Consider the following 15,523-nt stretch of genomic DNA (forward strand, 5'->3'; position numbering starts at 1 on the left):
AAAGTGCTTCACAGTCAATGAATTACTTTTGAGGCATTGTCGCTGTTGCTATCGAGACAAACACAGCAGTCAGTTTGTGCACAGCAAGATTCCACAAAGCCCAGCTAATAAACAACCAGGTTTTTGTGGTGTTGACAAAAATATAAATGTTAGTCATCAACCAAAACTCTCTTCAAATTGTGCCACGGGTTTCTTTACCTGCACCTGAACAGACAGGCAGAGCCTCAAACAACACTGTACTGAAGTACAAAAGTCCCTGAAATAAGGTTTGAACTAGCAGCCTTTTAATTCTGAAGTAAATGTGCTACCACTAGGCATACTCAAATAGATGGTGTTGCCATGGGACCCCCTCTAGGCCCTGCTCTCGCAAACATCTTTGTTGGTTCCATGAGAAACGTGTCTTCGATGGAATGACACCTAACCTCCTACCCCTCACATAGTTCCCATAAGTGGATGATATGTTTGCTATATTTAAACCTGCAGCTACATGTAACAATTTCCATCCATGTCTTAAACGGGCTCCATCCTGTGCTCAAATTCACCTATGAAATGGAGCAGTCAAATGAACTGAACATTCTGAACAATTTCTCCTTTAACTCCTCTCACTTCCTCCAAATAAAAGGTGTGGCTATGGGTACCCACATGGGCCCCAGTTATGTCTGTCTCTTTATGGGGTATGTGGAACATTCCTTGTTCCAGTCCTACTCCGGCCCCCTCCCACAACTCTTTATCCGGTACATTGATGACTGCTTTGGTTCTGCTTCATGTTCTCATCTGGACCAGGAAAAATTTATTAATTTTGCTTCCAATTTCCACATTTTCACATAGTCCATCTCTGACACTTCCCTTCCCTTCCTTGACCTCTGTCTCAAGTGGTAATCGCCGTTAGTAGGATGCTGCCGTCAAGCCAAAAAGACGTTCTGCTTATCACACAAATGAGTCATGTGATATATAAATTTCAGTGCCACTGTAATGCTGGGCATGTAGGCCGTATGTCACAAAGACTGGCGGATCGTATCAAACAGCATGTTCCAGCTGCTGTCCGCAACAGGCAGAGTACAGACTGTACCCAACTAGCTCCATGCCTGCAAAACTCAAAACACGGTGTCCAACATTAGGTGTGATTCTGCAATTGGACAACATTTACTAAATAATCTTCTGTATGTTAAGCATTACGCTGACAACCAATTTAAGAATATCAGTTGGGCTTGCAGTGTGGCGCATTTGCTTGCACTGGAAGCAACTTGTATTAATACGCAGGGCCCTGATCTTTGCAGAAAGAAAGAACATGTACACATATTGTGCCTGTTTCAGCTAAACAAAATAGGAAACAACCATTTGTTGACTCATTCCTCAGAACAATGCCTTGACCAATCAACCAATCAGCATCTCTTCACATACAGTATAAATTGTTGTTTTCTCATGATGAATACAAGACAAAAAGCTTAGACATGTCTCTTTTTTCCGCAATATTGACCAGCTTAGTGTAAGTGTTGACATGCATTACAATGCATTTTTCCATTGGAGAAAGTGCCATATGGCATTTGAAAAATCTTGTTGGTAAACCCTTCTTGTCATGTTTGGTACTGGGATTTAAGAGTACAGCTCTGACTTAAAAAAACATCTCCTACATTTGAAAGGTAAAAAGAAATCTAACAGCCTGGTTCCCTACAATGATTGACAGGCAATTTGCTTTGAAATGGAGAAGACACCATCTTTTAGTTGCAAATAACGTTTTAATAGCTTTGGTCATTATGAATGCTTGGCTGAGTTTAAAAAATGGATAGAATGCTCAGCTCAGCATGTTGGCACAACTATTCAGGTGAATCATTGACAGTTTTACAAGGTTGTTATAATATCCTCTGCATTTGATGGGGTTTCAGAGTACATGGTCAGTTGTTTGTGCAACTTAAAGCAAGTCACTTAAAGCATTATTTATTTCAATGGAGAACAGTATTTTGTACAGTAACAATGATAAACTTTTGAATGAGAGTTTTATTAGATTAACACAAGTTTAGTCTTTTATACCTGCATTTGAAATAATTCCCATTGCTCTTGCAAGGCTCTTGAGGACTGTGCATAGTGGATTCTGGGTGAGTGGCTATGAAAGATACATGGGGGTCATGGAGTGGCCATGGGTGTGGTATGGTGGATCTGAGGGGGCATGGGGATGGCATGTGGGGTCTGAGGAGGCATAGAAATGGCCTGAGTGGCACGGGGGCTGGTGGTGAGTGGGTGAGGGGTGAGGTTTAGGGATTCTTTAAACAATTTTGGGAGCTGGACCATTGTTTAGAAGGCCTGACTCGGTCTTGCAGACTTTCGAACTCTGCACCCACACTCCTCACGCACTCTACCGCAGCTCGCAAACAGCATCATGAACATGAACCCTGCGGGAGAAAAACAAAAATCCCAGGCAAAGTCACATCTGAGTTGGGTGTGCATTTTGGAAGCCACGAAAGTGTGCAACTCAAGTTTTCCTGTCCCTGCAGGAAAATCCGGGTCAGGGTTTCTTTGTAAGCTTAGGCCTGAGATTTCTATTTGAGCAAATCAAGGATCACAATCTCAGGTTATGTGAGGCTAGATCCAGTTTAGATGTCAGGAGAGAGGATCTAGTGAGTCTCTGGAACGGATTAACTACATGTGTGATTGGCCTGATTCACTGAATTGCTTCAGGTGAGTGCTGGATCTGTTTCAGGATGAGGCAGATATCTTCCCATACAAGAGGGAGGTGCTACATAACATTGGTCAGTTCCAGGGTGGCCACCAGGACTAGTTTCAACCATCTAATGAGGTGGGAGGGGCAGCGAGTTGACACATTGTGACGTGCGCTGTGTGAGACAGGTTAGAGAGATCAGAAGGTTATTACCCTGTTTTTATGTTAAGCTTCTGTCTGGTCATGGCCTTACAACCAGTTCAACGTAACAGCTCGTGCTCAGTTTCCCTGCCACTGACCAAGAAAGTCTCAGTTTTGGAGGGATTCGCACCTAACCTCCATGGCTATAGAATGAGATGATCTCCTTCTTAAATGTTTACTTCTTTACCAAATGTAATGATGTTACTTTGCTGGTCAATCCTTCACTTTTCCAGTGAATATACGCAGCAGGGGGGCATCAGAATAAAATCTCAAATCATAAAAACTGTTTTTATGCATTCTCCTCAACACATTGACAGGAAAGTTTGATGGTATCTTCAAATTTCCTGGATAATCCTGTAATTTTATCAGTCACCTGTTCCAGGGGTACCTCAACTTAACTCAATGCTGTAGTTCCAAAAAGAGTGTGTAATGTTACAATAATTGCAGTAGCACTGGTAATTTGCCATAATATCCCCATTTACACAGTCGAGAACAGGTTTTGGAAACTGGGAAATCCACAGCAAATCTCAATAAAATGAGGCAACAATATTCCTACTGAGATATTCAATACAGAAGTAAATATATTGCACGTTAGATCCAAGGGTTCACACCCAAAGCTCCCCCCTTGTGAATCCACCATCAACTGCCTTACTTAGTATGTCCTGGCCTCGCACTCTGCAGCAACTGGTTCGAAACCAAACCCTGCTTTGCAGCAGGGAATCTGGAGTTATACTGTGGCTGTGCATTGCTTTCTGCTCAAGCAAAGTGGAGCTTCACACATTTGTACACCCCTGACACACTGAATGGTGGCTGCTCGTCACTGGATCTTCAATGCCTGTTTAGATCCAAGAGGACTGTCAGAGTCTTAGCTCACAATCTTCCAACAGGTGTGGGGAGTTGGGCAAGAGAACTAAGGATTGTAAATCTTACACCCCTGTTCAAAATTGGGGAGGGGGATAAACTTGGCAACTCCAGGCTCGTCAGCCTAACGTCTGTGATGGGGTAGCCTTTAGAGGCAATAATTCATGACAATTTGGAAATGTATGAATTAATAAATGACAGCACATATTTGTTAAAGGCAAATGATGTTTCACTAACTTGATTGAGTCCTTTGATGAAGCAACAAAGGGGGTTGGTGAGGGTAGCGTAGTCAATGAACTTTCAAAAAAACTTTTGATGAAGTACAACACAATAGACTTGTCAACAAAATGGAAGCCTATTGGGATTAAAGGAGAAGTGGCAGCTTTGATGCAAATTGGGCTGAAGGTCAGAAAGCAGAAAGTTATCTTGAATAGTTAGTTATCGGACTGCAGGGAAGTATACGGTAGTGTCCCCCAGAGGTTAGCATTGGGGCCAATGTTACCTCCAAGCTGTGCAGGCGTGCGGCCATTCAACAATCAGAAATGACTCTTTTTGGTAGGAAGAGAGGCAATATAAATGGTTTGATTTTAAAGTGGTGTAGGAATAGCGAGACAAATCTTTTCAGGTGACAGAGTAAGTTGAACAGACTGTTAAGTATACAGGATCCTAGGCATTATAAATAGAGGCATTGAGTACACAAGGCAGAAAGTAATGCTAAACTTTATAAAACACAGTTTAGGCCCCAGTTGGAATAGTGGGTGGAATTTGATGTTCAGGACAGGGTTGGAAATTGTTGGGAGCCCGCGTTGAATATTTTCAGGAGGCTCAATGCAATTCGACCATAAGACCATAAGAGATAGGACCTGAAATTAGGCCATTCGGCCCATCGAGTCTGCTCTGCCATTCAATCATGGCTGATAGGTTTCTCAACCCCATTCTCCCACCTTCTCCCCGTAACCTTTGATCCCCATACCAATCAAGAACCTATCTATCTCGGTCTTAAATACACTCCATGACGTGGTCTCCACAGCCTTCTGTGGCAATGAATTCCATAGGTTCACCACTCTCTGGCTAAAGAAGTTTCTCCTCATCTCTGTTCTAAAAGGTCTTCCCTTTACTCTGAGGCTGTGCCCTCGGGTCCTAGTCTCTCCTACTAATGGAAACATCTTCCCCACGTCCACTGTATCCAGGCCTTTCAGTATTCTGTAAGTTTCAATCAGATCCCCCCTCATCCTTCTAAACTCCATCGAGTATAGACCTAGAGTCCTCAAACGTTCCTCATACGTTAAGCCTTTCATTCCTGGGATCGTTCTTGTGAACCTCCTCTGGACCCTCTCCAGGGCCAGAACATCCTTCCTGAGATACAGGGCCCAAAATTGCTCACAATATTCTAAATGTGGTCTGACCAGAGCCTTATAAAGCCTCAGCAGCACATGCCTGCTTTTATATTCTAGTCCTCTCAAAATAAATGCCAACATTGCATTTGCCTTCCTAACTATCGACTCAACCTGCAAGTTAACCTTAAGAGAATCCTGGACTAAGACTCCCAAGTCCCTTTGCACTCCAGATTTCTGAATTCTCTCCCCATTTAGAAAATAGTCTATGCCTCTATTCTTCCTACCAAAGTGCATGACCTCACACTTCCCCACGTTGTATTCCATCTGCCACTTCTTTGCCCATTCTCCTAACCTGTCCAAATCCTTCTGCAGCCTCCCCCCCTCCTCAATACTACCTGTCCCTCCACCTATCTTTGTATCATCTGCAAACTTAGCCAGGATGCTCTCAGTTCCTTCATCTAGATCATTAATGTATAAAGTGAAAAGTTGTGGTCCCAACACTGGCCCCTGCGGAACTCCACCAGTCACTGGCCACCATCCTGAGAAGGACCCGCTTATCCCCACTCTCTGCCTCCTGCCAGACAGCCAATCTTCTATCCATGCTAGTACCTTGCCTCTAACACCATGGGCACTTATCTTACTGAGCAGCCTCCTGTGCGGCACCTTGTCAAAGGCCTTCTGGAAGTCCAAGTAGATGACATCCAAGGGCTCTCCTTTGTCTAACCTACTCATTACCTCCTCAAAAAATTCTAACAGATTTGTCAGGCATGACCTCCCCTTGATGAAACCATGCTGATTTTGCCCTATTTTACCATGTACTTCCAAGTATTCTGAAATCTCATCCTTAATAATGGACTCTAATATCTTACCAATGACCAAGGTCAGGCTAATCGGCCTGTAATTTCCCGTCTTTTGCCTCACTCCCTTCTGAAACAGGGGGGTTACATTAGCGATTTTCCAGTCCTCTGGGACGCTCCCTGACTCCAGTGATTCCTGAAAGAACACCACTAACGCCTCCACTATCTCTTCAGCTATCTCCTTCAGAACTCTGGGATGTAACCCATCTTGTCCAGGTGATTTATCCACCTTCAGACCTTTCAGTTTTCCTAGCACCTTCTCCTTGGTAATGGCCACCATACTCATCTCTGCCCCCCCGACTCTCTTGAACTTTGGGGATGTTACTCGTGTCTTCGACCGTGAAGACTGATGCAAAGTGCCTATTCAGTTCCTCCACCATTTCTTTGTTCCCCACTACTACTTCTCCAGCGTCATTTTCCAGCAGCCCAATGTCCACTTTTGCCTCTCTCTTACCCTTTATATATCTAAAAAACTCTTGCAATCTTCTTTTATATTACTGGCTAGTTTACCCTCATATTTAATCTTCTCCCTCCTTATTTATTTTTTAGTTGTCCTCTGTTGGTCTTTGTAGGCTTCCCAATCCCCTGGTTTCCCACTGCTCTTCACTGCATTGTATGTATTCTCTTTAGCTTTTATGCTGTCCCTGACTTCCCCTGTCAGCCATGGTTGCCTCGTCCTCCCTTTAGTATGCTTCTTCTTCCCAGGGATGAATTTTTGCTGTGTCTCCCAAATTACTCCCAGAAACTCCTGCCATTGCTGTTCCACTGTATTTCCTGCTAGGCTCATCTCCCAGTCAATTCTGGCCAGCTCCTCCCTCATGCCTCTGTAGTTGCCTTTATTCAACTGTAATACCGTTACATCTGATTCCAGCCTTTTTCTCTCAAATTGCAGGGTAAATTCTATCATATTATGGTCACTTCCTCCTAAGGGTTCCTTCACCTTAAGCTCCCTTATCAAATCTGCCTCACTACACATCATTAAATCTAGAATTGCCTGTTCCCTAGTGGGCTCCACCACAAGCTGCTCCAAAAAGCCATCTCGTAGACATCCCACAAATTCCTTTTCTTGGGATCCACTACCAACCTGATTTTCCCAGTCTACCTGCATATTGAAATCTCCCATGATCACTGTAACCTTGCCTTTCTTACACGCCTTTTCTATCTCCTGGTGTATCTTGTGCCCCACATCCTGACTACTGTTCGGAGGCCTGTACATAACTCCCATTATGTTTTTTTTACCTTTGCGGTTCCTCAACTCTACCCACACAGATTCTACATCATCTGACCCTACGTCGTTTCTTGCTATCAATTTAATTTCATTTCTTACTAACAAAGCAACCCCACCCCCTCTGCCAACCTGCCTATCTTTTCGATAGGATGTATACCCTTGTATATTTAGCTCCCAGTCCTGATCCCCTTGCAGCCATGTCTCCGTGATGCCCACAACATCATACCTGCCAATTTCAATCTGCGCCACAAGCTCATTTACCTTATTCTGTATACTGCATGCATTCAGATACAACACCTTCAGTCCTGTATTTCCCATCCCCTTTCTCATTGTCATCCCTTTATCTGATGTGCTTGAAGTTAGATTCCTAGCCCTTTCCAAACACTCTGTCCTATTTTCTGTTCTGGAGACTTTAATAGCCTCTCCTGGGCTCTCCTTTCTTTTCAGTTTTTTCATAATTTTCCATGAAGTTGAATCCACCCCCCCCACATGCTAACCTGCTGCTTTGTTTCCCATTAGTCATACTTCTTGGAGTTTTACCCTTCCCTCCCCCCCCCACCCCCCAACTTTCTAGTTTAAAGTCCTGTTGACCACCCTATTTACCCTTTTCGCTAGAACATTGGTCCCAGATCGGTTCAGGTGGAGACCGTCCCAACGGTACAGATTCCTCCTGTTCCAATACTGATGCCAGTGCCCCACAAAATGGAACCCCTCTTTCCCGCACCACTCCTTTAGCCACGTGTTTACTTCCCTTATTCTTGCGTCCCTATGCCAATTTGCACGTGGCTCGGGTAGTAATCCGGAGATTATAACCCTTGAGGACCTGTTCTTTAAGTTAGTTCCTGGTTCCTGATAATCCTTAAACAGGTCCTCTTTCCTAGTTTTACCTATGTTATTTGTCCCGATGTGGACCAAAACAACTGGATCCTCCCCCTCCCTCTCCAATATCCTTTCAAGCCGGTCAGAGATGTCCCTCACCCTGGCACCGGGCAGGCAACATACCATGAGGGACTCTTGATCCTGCTTACAAAGGATGCTGTCAATTCCCCTAATTATAGAATCCCCTACAACTACCACTTGTCTTTTTGCTCCCCCCTCTTGAATGGCCTCCTGTGCCATGGTGCCGTGGTCAGCTGGCTCATCCTCCCTACAGCCCTGTTCCTCATCCATACAGGGAGCATGTACCTCGTACCTGTTGGACAAGGTCAAGAGCTGAGGCTCCTCTGTTCCTGAACACAGGATCCCTCTACCTGCCTCAATTTTGTAAGAATCCGGCACTTAACCCGGGCAGCGTCAGGCCTCCCGTTCAATTAAGCTCTGAGCAGAACAGAAATGCCACCGCCAAGAGCTTCCATCCAATCAGAGGCCGGCAGATCTCCAGTACAAGCCAATTAGAAGACAGCAGCTGTTCATTACAGGCCAATCAGAGGCCAGCACCTCTCCACTACAGGCCAATCAGAGGCTAGCAGCTCTCCACTACAGGCCAAGCAGAGAAACATAGAAACTAGGAGCAGGAGTAGGTCATTCGGTCTTTCGAGCCTGCTGCGCCATTCAGTATGATCACGGCTGATCCTTTATCTCAACGCCATATTCCCACTTTCTCCCCATACCTCTTGATGCCCTTAATATCCAAAAATTTATCAATCTCTTTCTTGAATATACTCAGTGACCCGGCCTCCACAGCCTTCTGTGGTAGAGAATTCCACAGGTTCACCACCCTCTGAGCGAAGAAATTTTTCCTCATCTCAGTCCTAAGTGGCCTGCCCCATATCCTGAGACTGTGACCCCTGGTTTTAGACTCCCCAATGAGGGGAAACATCCTCCCTGTATCTAGTCTGTATAGCCCTGTTAGAATTTTATACGTTTAAATAGAGGCCCAGTCGAACCAATCTCTCCTCATACAACAGTCCTGCCATCACCGGTATCAGCCTAATGAACCTTCACTGCACTCCCTCCATGGCAAGTATATCCTTTCTTAGTAGGAAGACCAAAACTGCATGCAATACTCCAGGTGTGGTTTCACCAAGGCCCTGTATAATTGCAGTAAGAATCCCTACTTCTGAACTCAAATCCTCTTGCAATGAAGGCCGACATACCATTTGCCTTCCTAAGAGAACACAGCTCCAGAGACCAGCAGCTCTCCAGTACAGGCCAATCAGAGACTAGCAGCTCACTCGTACAGGCCAATAAGAGACCAGCAGCTCTCTAGCACAGGCCAATCAGAGACTGACAGCTCTCCAGTAAAGGTCAATCAGGTGCCAGCAACTCTCCAGTACAGCCAAATCAAAGGCTGGCAGCTCTCCAGGATCAGCAGTACCACTGGGAGCAGACCTCTATGCTGAGGCCTTCACCAGGTATCAATGATGGAGCCTAGGAGAAAGGGAAGTTGGGTGAGTTGTGGGAGGAAATGGAGAGGTTTAAAGCAAGGGTAGGAGTGTGCCTTCCCGCAGGTCCCCCTCTTCCTGATGTCAGATCTCTCGATCATGCCTGTGTACAAGAGATCTCCTATAGTCGGCTGCAGGTAAACCAGACAGGATTCGCTGTGCAGTCTTCCTGACTGCGAGTTCCCTGCTGGCTGATGGTAGAATTCCAGCGGCAGTGGGGTGAGGCCCACTTAAATGGCTACTTTAGGGCCTCAATCAGCCTCCAGGGAAGGCTGCCCTCCACCCTTCCCCCCGGGAACTTGATCGGGGGAAGTTGAGTAGATGGCAGGATCTCCACCCTCCTGCCCAATCAAACTTCCCCCTCCGCCCCCCAAAACCCCCACCACCATCTCCAAACTCACCTTCCGGGGATATAAAATTCCGTTCACTTTAGGAAGGATGTCAAGGCCTTAAAGATGATGCAAAGGAGGTTTACTAGAATGATACCAACATTGAGGGACTTCAGTTATATGGAGAGACTAGATAGCCTGGTATTGTTTCTCTTACAGCAGAGACAGAGAGAGGAGATTTGATAAAAGTGTTCAAAGTCATCAAGGATTTTGACAGAGTAAACAAGAGAAACTGTTTCCAGTGACAGCAGAGCCAGTAAACAGAGGATGCAGATTTAAGAAAATTGGCCAAAAAAAACCCAGAAGCGACATGAGGAAAACAATATTATGCAGCGAGTTGTTATGATTGGGAATGCACAACCTGAGAGGTTGGTGGAACCAGATTTAACAGTAACTTTCAAAAAGGGAATTGAATTAATACTTGAAGGGAAGAAAATTGAAGGCCTGCGGGGAATAAGGAGGTAATGGGGCGAACTGGATTGCTCCTTCAAAGAGCTGGCACAATGGACCAAATGGCCTCTCCTTCTGTGCAGGAACAAACTATGATTCTATTCTATGATGAATATATTATATGTTGAGATGTTAAGGTCTATTCTTCATGTACAGTAATTAGAATGTTTATTGGTATCAAGTTAAAGGCTAACAGGAAACTTGGTGTGGCTCTGTATACTCGTGAATATATATGCTTTTTTCTGTTCACTAACCAAACACAGCTTTCTTTTGAGCACAATGTATATCTTGCCCTCCATATCCTCCAGCACTCTGGTAAAAGCAAAACGTGAAGATGAAAATGCTTGGACTGGAATTAATGCCATTGATCACACAATGTTGTATTTCCTTTGCCTTGAGGCTATTTCAAATCTCTGAGGTTCCTTCCATGTCAGTCTTCCCCATTGAGTGGAAAAATAAGTCAGTTATTCTCAGACCTCTGCCTGCGCTGTGAGGAGTCACACAATGTGTTCTGGGAAATATAAGGTGCCAGTCATGGCCGTGCGAGACATTAAACCAAGGCCCCATCTGTCCTCTCAGGTGGATACAAGAGATGCCATGACACTATTTGAAGAGCAGAAGCATTCTCTCCAGTGCCCTGGCCAATATTCATCATTTAACCAGCATCACAGAAAGCAGATTATCATCACATTTATCACATTGCTGTTTGTGAGAGCTTGCTGTGCACAAATTGTCTGTCGTGTTTCCTGCATCACAAAAGTGACTTCATTTCAAAAGCACTCCTTTGGCTGTAAAGCACTTTGAGGAACTGTTACGGACTTGATTTTTCAGACATATTTCTCATCAGAAGCATCAAACTTTATTTGCAGGCTGAAGCAGCAGTTACATGCTTCCACCAAGCTTCACAACTAGAAGAAGAACTCCCACTCTAAGGTTCCCCACGCGTGGAACTGATTTGTTCACACTGTCACGTGATACTATACAACACAATAAGTCTTAAAGCTAGTCACTACATTCCTTAAAACTACAATTACTACAAGAACCCTGAAGTTGTGAATGGTGTTATATAAATGCAATTTCTATCACTAATATTATTCACTTTTGAAAGAAAGGGAAATACATAAAAAGTGACTTTTAAAATAATTCACTAAGTACAGTTTAGTTCATTTAGCTATAAAAGCCATTCATAAACTGTAGTCTTGATGACAAGGAGATTTCACCCTGTGTCAAGTGAGGAAAATTTCTGTATTATATATTGGGCCATAACTTCTGACTAGCATCAGAAAGTGCTGGCCCGCAGGAATTAGAAGAAATAAATACCTATTTACCTTGTCTTGAAAATGCTGTTGCCACTTCCATTTGCTGGAGCTGCTTGGGGCCTGCACCGAAAGACTCCTTGCAGGTCCCAGCGAAGTGTAGCTCCAGCAGATTCAAGGAGGCCACACCCCCTTTTTTTTACAGCACTTGCTGCTGTAAAGCAGGTAAATTTAAAGGGCCAGGGAAATTGACAGGCCAGGGAGAAGGTAAGTGTCTAAGGTCAGTGGATAGGATTTAGCTAAGAATTACGCTGGCAACCAATTTAAGATTGTCAGTCAGGCTCGCAGTGTGGTGCATTTGCATGTACTGGAAGCTACATATATTAATACACAGAGCCCTGTTCTTTGCAGACAGAAAGAGCATGTACACACATTGCACCTGTTTCAGCTAAACAAAATAAGTGACAGCCATTCGCTGACTCATTCCTCAGGGCAATGTCTTGACCAATCAGGGTCAAGCTGCCTGGTTTAAATTTCAAACAATGCTTGGGCAGTTAACTGTCAGTCACCATCACTGGTGAATTCTCCATGGCAATGCCTCTACCTATCAGAGTCCACTTAGCAATCAATCAGCATTCTTCACATACAGTATAAAGTTGTTGCTTCCCCTGACAATAGTATTCTTGTGAGTGTCCTGATGAGTGCAAGACAAAAAGCTTCGACATGTCTCTTTTTTCAGCAATATTCAAGTTCTGTCTACCAAACAATTTTAGCACAGTATACTGGTCTTATAGTGTACAAGAAAGTACACCAGTCTTACAGTGTACAACACAATACACAGTTCTTATGGTGTACAACGCAGTATACCAGTCTTACAGTGTAAAACAGAGTATACCAGTCTTACAGTGTAAAACACAGTATTCCAGTCTTACAGTGTACAACGCAATACATCAGTCTTATGGTGTAGAGTGCAGTGGACTTGTTTTACATTATACAATGCAGTAAATGGTCTTAGTGCACAGTACAGTACACTGGTACACCAGCCTAAGTGCACAGTACAGTACACTGGATTTACAGTGTACAATGTAGAAATTCAAGGCTGAGATAGACAGACAGATTTTTAATCAGTAAGTGAATCAAAGGTTATGAGGATAAGGCAGGAAAGTGGAGTTGAGGTTTATCAGATCAGCCATGATCTCATTGAATGGCGGAGCAGACTCAATGGACCGAATGCCCTACTTCGCTCATACATCTTATGGTCTTAACACCAGTCTTAGTGTTACAATCCCTATGGAGACCAATAATGTGTAAGAACCAAACCTCTCAAATGGAAGTAACTGATGGACAAGATTTCACTTTTTAAAACCTTTACTCTAACAATCAAACCAAAATCAACAAAGATTAAACATGAACTAACAGGAAAATTGTATTCAACTATAAATTAAACCCTAAATAACAGATACAACCAAATTAAATCTCATGGATTTCTTAGCTAGTCCTCTTAAAGCACATATGCAGTCCCAATGTCCTTCCCAGCAATGTCCTCCTCCAGTAGAGTTCAGCCACTCTTCATCATGCAGGATTTGATCATCAGGTCACCTCCAACAACAGCTTATTCCATCCAAGTTTTGTGGATATGATTATCACCAACAAGGCACATTTCTGTGGAACCTCCTTCACTTGGGAACTATAGTCCTGATGGTGTAGCTTTCCCAGAGTCACCCTCCGACCACCCAAAGTACCCCAGTATATGGCATGGTTGACTCTGGTAATATCCGCCCGGTTTCTCAGCATGCCTAGACTGCTCACACAATCCTTCAGGTTTCAGCCTCTTCAACTGGCTTCCACACACTGCTTCACAGCCACTATCCTTTTCTGACCCCAAGCTGAAATCTGATCTCCTAGTCTGCTTTATTCTTCTCAATTAGCTTCCATTTCCTTAGCAACCAAAGGCATGTACTGATATCTTAGAAGTTTGGTGTCACAGCCAAAAAATCCAATTAACAAATCTCTCCCCCAACCAGAAACCTGGATCTGCTTTCTGTTTTAGTTCGGGGCAGTCTCAAAAATACAGCCTTCAAAACCATTTCATCACAGTACAATATTGAGGATTGGTTAACAGACAGAAAACAGAGTTGAGATAAATGAATCATTCTCAGGTTGGCAGGCTATGACTAGTGGGTTGCCACAGGGATCAGCACTTGGACCCCAGCTGCTCACAATCTATATCAATGATTTGGATGTGTGGGACACAAACTGTGGGAATGTGAGTTGTGTGTAGGATGCAAAGAGGCTTCAAGGAGATTTAGACAGACTGAGTGGGCCAGAACATGGCAGATGGAATATAATGTGGAAAAATGCAAAGTTATCCACTTTGGTAGGAAAAACAGAAATGCAGAGTATTTCTTAAATGAGATTGGGAAGTGTTGAAGACCTAAGCGACCTGGGTGGTGTTCTTCATAACTCACTGAAAGCTAACATGCAGGTGCAGCAAGCAGTTAGGAAGGCAAATGGTAGATTAGACTTTATTGCAAGAGGATTTGAATACTGGAGTAAGAAAGTCTTGCTGCAGTTATATAGAGCCTTGGTGAGACTGTACCTGGAGTATTGTGTGCAACTTTAAGTCCCCTTACCCTAAGGAAGGATCTATTGGCCATAGGGAGTGCAACGAAGGCTCACCAGACTAATTCCTGGGATGGCAGGATTGTCCTAGGAGGAAAGATTGAGGAGACTGGACCTGTTTTCTCTAGAGTTTAGAAGAATGTGAGGTGATCTCTTTGAAGTGTACAAAACTCTTACAGGGCTCGACAGGGTGGATGCAGGAAGGATATTTCCCCTGATTGGGGAGTCTAGAACCGGGGGACACAGTCTCAGAATAAGGAGTAAGCCATTTAGGACCGAGATGAGGAGGAATTTTTTCACTCAGAGGGTGGTGAATCTTTATAGTTCTCTACCACAGAGGGCTGTGGAGGCTCAGTCATTGAGTATGTTCAAAACAGAGTCCAATAGATTCCCGGATACCAGTGACATTAAGGAGTAGGGGGAGAGTGCAGGAAGAAGGCGTTGAGGTAGAAAATTAGCCATGATCCAGTTAAGCAGCTGATCAGGCTCGAGGAGCTGAGTGGCCTACCTCTGCTCCTATGATCCTATTTTCCTCCAGTACATTGGTTAGCTGTATAACATCGTAAAAGGGCCGCATTCGTTTTGGCACTCCCAATTCCTGGCAACAACTTACCCAAGTTCAAGTGTGTTAGTCAAAGGCAGTAAATGTTAGATTGGCTTCTTCATCAAGGGTGAAGACTTATTTTGAAAAGCTGGATGTCTGACATACATATCAACGCATTATTGAATCTTGGAGCAGAATTTTGACGTCGGTGTGTGGGGTTGGGGCCCAGCACGCCGACGCGTAAAATGACACGCGATGATGTTGGGCGTGCATCCCGCGTCAGCGCACGTCATTTAGTTATTACGTTTGGCAGCCAGAGGCGGCTGCGCGCCCGCCAAACTGTCAGCGGCCTATTAAGGCCATTAAAAAACCGATTAAAGTAGTTATCAATGCTGCCTGTTCAACCTTAAGGTTGGCGGGCAGGAGAAGAACCCAAGCGGCCTTCGCATTTTTCAGGAAACCTCATCCACGGGCGGGATGAGGTTTCCTGAAGGTTTTATTAAATAAATAAATAAATTTTGCACAATTCATAAACATGAGGTGACATGTCCAACTAATTTTTAACTTTGTTATTTATGAACTTTAATCATGTACTCAATCGCCCTGAGGCAGCTCCGTGCCTCAGGGAGATTTTTGCGCTCTTTCGTGCGCATGTGTGAATGAGCGCAGGCCCCGACTCTCCCTCCTCCACCACCCCCATACCGCACAGGTGGCGCTGAGCGCTACCAGCCATGCGTCATG

The sequence above is a fragment of the Cetorhinus maximus genome, chromosome 12, assembly GCF_964194155.1.
Source record: "Cetorhinus maximus chromosome 12, sCetMax3.hap1.1, whole genome shotgun sequence".
NCBI classification, from domain to species: Eukaryota; Metazoa; Chordata; class Chondrichthyes; order Lamniformes; family Cetorhinidae; genus Cetorhinus; species Cetorhinus maximus.